Source organism: Cryptomeria japonica, chromosome 7 (assembly GCF_030272615.1).
Source record: "Cryptomeria japonica chromosome 7, Sugi_1.0, whole genome shotgun sequence".
In the NCBI taxonomy this organism is placed as follows: Eukaryota; Viridiplantae; Streptophyta; class Pinopsida; order Cupressales; family Cupressaceae; genus Cryptomeria; species Cryptomeria japonica.
Window position 1 is genome coordinate 573,592,554 of NC_081411.1, and position 4,763 is coordinate 573,597,316.

The window sequence follows — 4,763 nt, forward strand, 5'->3', positions numbered from 1 at the left end:
ATTTTCAAATTAAACAGACACTTCATAAGAAATACCTTATTCGAAGCCGAGGGTTTCTCATACAACTTAACCAATGTCGCCATCAAATCTACAGTCGTTTTTGCTTCTATTATATTGAATGCTACAGATGGTGCAAGGCACAATCGAATGGATCCCAGTGCCTTTCTATCTAAAATGTCTCACTCTTCATCTGACATTGTGGTCGCTTTCTTTGCCTTTCCTTCCAATGGCCGCCACAAATCCTTTTGATACAGGTAATCCTCCATCTGCATTTTCCATAACTGATAATTCTGGCCTTTAAACTTTTCGACCTTGAATTTGGAATCCTCCATTGCTCCCACTCAAATCTGAAAGTCCTGGCAATTTACAGAAAACCTCGCTCTGATACCAATTGTTAGGGTTTCAAGCAATTCCGAAGCAAATATGAACTAACAATTATATGCAGATTTAAATACAAAAGATAAAGAAATAAAACAGGACACAGATAACACAGAGATTTAACGTGGTTCACCCAGAATGGGTTACGTCCACCATACACAGTTGTCAAATCTTTCTTATTATCTAGCAAAAACAGTACATCAACCTTACAATGCCTTAAGCATCCCAGCCGCTTATAACATGTGTTTTTAGGGCAACAAACAAAGTCGGCATTTTTAGGGTTTTATTACAATGTTGGTTTTCATCAACGAAAAATGGCAAAAAAAAAATTTCTCGGGGGCTCCCGCCCCCGAACCCTCGCTTTTCTCGGGGGCTACTGCCTCCGAACCCCTGCCCGAGGCCCGACCCGGCCTTGGACCCCAACGAGGATACGTGCTAAGTGTACAGTACTTTGCTGATCAATCGCCACATTTCAACAGTACTTATGTCCATAAAGAGCTTTGAAAAGTGTTATTCCCAAGGATGTGTGGTAGGAATTATTATGAGAAAAATCCTCCAAGGTAAGATACTACTCCCACTTATATTGTTGGTCCATACAACACATCCTCAAGAGGTTTTCAACTACTTAATTCACTTTTTTTTATCTGTCCATCTATCTAAGGGTGATATGCTTTAAACTCAAATTCATTCTTGTGCCCAAAGTTGCATTCAATGCAGTCTAGAACCTTGATGTAAAGCAAGTATCCCGATCCAATATGATAGTCTCAGGAACTCCATGAAGACAAAAGATCTCCTACACAAAAATTTTAGCTATAGCCAACGAGCCATCCCTAAGATTCCTTGGAATGAAATGCACCACCTTGGTCAACTTATCTACTACTCCTAAGATGATGTCATGCCTATTTTTGGACATTGGTAACCGATGAATAAAGTTCATGCTAATCACTTGCCACTTATACTTAGGCATGTCATGTTGTTATAAAAGTCATGTTGGATGTACATGCTCAACCTTGACTCACTAGCCCTCCAAGCATTGAGCCAAATATTCAGTCACATCTCTCAAGTCTTGGCCAAAAATATAAGGATCTCAAGTTTTCTACCATCTTAATTACACTGAGATGCCCTGGATATGGTACATATGGATCTCCTCTAAGATCAATTTCCTCAAATCCCCCATGTTTGGAATATACATGTCATGTCCTGATATCTCAAGATTCCATCTGCCTCGAAAGCATACCCATCAAATCGCTAACTAGTGGGATCATGCTCTAAAGCTTGCTTCATTTTGGAATACTGCTCATCATCCCAAAGATTTTGTAGCACTTGTCCAAAATTTGACTTGGTAATTGTCATGGTTGCTAGGTGTCTTCTCCTGCTAAGGGCATTAGCTACCCTATTCTCCTTCCCCTTGAAGTACTCAATCCCAAAACCATATTCACTACAAAACTCTAGCCACCTCCTCTAGTGAGCATTGAGATTGGGCTAGTTGAAGATGTACTTGAGTCCAAGGTGATATGTCCTCAACTCAAAGGGTTTACCCAAAAGATAATGCCTTCACATCTGAGTGCATGTACTACGACTTCCAATTCTAGAACATTTGGTCCATAATTATGCTCATGTTGCTTCAACTTCCTAGACTCGGGCAACCACCTATTCCTCTTGCAAAAATACTCCTCCTACACCTTATCCTGATGCATTCGTTATCACTATAAAATTCCCATTAGGATCAAGTATAGTCCGAATCGATGCCAAAATTAGCTTCTCCTTTGTTGGGTGAAAATTTTGTAAATTGGTGAAGGTTTACAAAATATGAGTTTCACGATAGTACGCGAGATAATACTTCTCAAAAGGCAAAATAAAATCTCTCCTAATTATAAGGGAAGAATCCCCCTTTCTACTGCAATTACTACCTATTCTAAATCTACTTGCCAACTTAATACTAATCCAGGATGATACAACAACTTAATTCTCTTCTTTCAGAACAAGTTTTTATCTAATTCTCCATTTAGAAAATATTTCTCCTTTTCTCAATAAAATAACTTAAATTTACAGTGATACCAAAATCTATACTAAATAGGAAACAAAGTGTCTGTGAAGGAGAAAAGTCCTTTGTTACTTCCCTTTCTGAAAATGAACTTAGGGATGGGTCTTTTTGTATGCAAAAGAACTCAAAGTTTCTTTCAAATACTTTAAGTCCTATCAACCAATGTAACCCAAATATCAATATATTGCTAGCTCAAATACTTTCAAATATATCAAAAGATTTTCTACTCTAACAAGATAACTCAATAAAGCACAAAGACTTTATCTTATCATCCCCTTAATACAAACATGTATAGATAATAAGTAAAAACTCAAAGACTTCACACTATTATCCACACCAATTTCCTATTCTCAAATTCTCAAAGTAACACAAAGTCTCCTTATATAAACCCAAATTACTCTTCAATATTATAAAGCAATAACAATGCACAACTTAGATCTTTTCAAGAACATACAACATAAATGACATAAGAACATTCATATCATACACAAGATTGATTCCAACACAAAGTCTAAAAGACAAACTTGTCTTCCCTTTGATAAAGCTTGTAAATTCACAATATGAACACAAAGTCTCACTTTACTTTTCACTTTGGTAGAGTTTTGTTTGCTTAAAATAATGATGAAAAAAGATCCTTATTACAATGAAATCCCTCATATATATAGAAGAGGGATGATGCTCAAAAATAGGAAAAGTAACAACTAATTTGGGACCAACTCAAAAGTAGAGACCTATTTGACTTAGAACACGTGTAGTCCTACATGTGCACTAGAGCATATACAAAATATCACTTAATGTGTCGATTGGAAATACAAAATGCCACTGAAAAATTATGAAATTGACTAGTGTCATTTTCTTCATGTTAATCTTGTTTCTAGAAGTCTTCACATTTTTTTAGAACAATCTTCATATGAGCTTCATTGGATCCTTGGGTATGGCTGGTGATGACCTTGACTCATGTGATAGAATCTCCTAAATCAACACAACATTTCTCATGTTTATTTAGAAACTGTGAATCCAGAAAATCCAGAATGAACTATAGATAAACCAATTTATCAATAGAGGACAAAGAAAAATCCTCTCTCCCAATCTTAGCAATCAACAATAAATTGAATTCCTTGATGATCACATCAACATCTACTACTTTATGATTTTCATCAAGGAAAGTACAAGGAATTTTTGATATATTGTCAACAATTTCCCTTCTTGTCCATGCATTCCTTTTGGGCTTTCCTCATATCCTTGATAAGCTGCTCTAGGATGTTCATTTGATGTTCAAGTGCCTCTTGTTGCTCAACATACATAGATCGAGAAGGAATGACACCATTTTGCTCAAGATTATCTAGGTAGAAATCTTCAATTTTCAACCATGCATCAAAATCCTTTTCCTGTGCTTCTAACTCTTGGGAGAAGAGTTCTATGGTGTTATCCACCTTAGTTTTCACGACATCAATATTGTTGACTAAGGTAACTGCTAGACCTAGGAGTCGTGTGCCTTGGCTAAGCATCCTATCAATACACTCACCCACTGCTCTTCTTTGTGAAGCTGCTTGCTCAACTTTCTTCACAACCTGTTCATCCAGCGATGAGGTCACTGGTTCAATGGCCTTCGAAGACTGAGTCACCTTGATTAGCATAGTGGTGAGCTGCTCAACTTGTGCTTTGAGCTTATCCTTCTTTATCTTATCTTCATCATATCTAACAACAAGAGCATCTAGAGATATTTGAACATCTCCTAAGGCTGAATCATGAGTTTGTTTAAACAATTCAACCATGTTGATGACATAATCTAATTCTTGAATTTGATCAATATCTTTATTAGGAGGAATGGCAATCTCTACATACGTGTTTCTAGCTTTATCCACTGTCACCCTTGATACATGGTCGTAATTTTCTTGGTGGTTTTCAGCTTGATGGGAATGTGTTGATTGAAATCAAAATCATCTGAGGAAACAACTTGTTTCTTCCTCTTAGGGGCATTTGAGAATAACCACGGTGGCAAAGAGGAATCATCATCAACACCTGTGAATAGGGCTTGAGAAGGATCTATTTTCTCTTGAGCAATAGTCACAATAGGTGATGTTGTGGCACAACAATAGGAGGATTTTCTAAAGATGACTCATTGGGTCTAGGACTTGTCTATGTCATGAACTTATCAAAGTCATCCAACATGGTAGCTGACACTTCAGACAAATTTGGGAAAGTAGAGAAAACATTCTCAACATTGTCATGCGAGGTATCCAAGGCAGAATCACCAGCACTAGTGGAAGAAACATGTACAATTGTGCTAGGAGCGATACATGTGACAATAGAGCCAAAGGGTCTTGACTCAGTGGTAGAA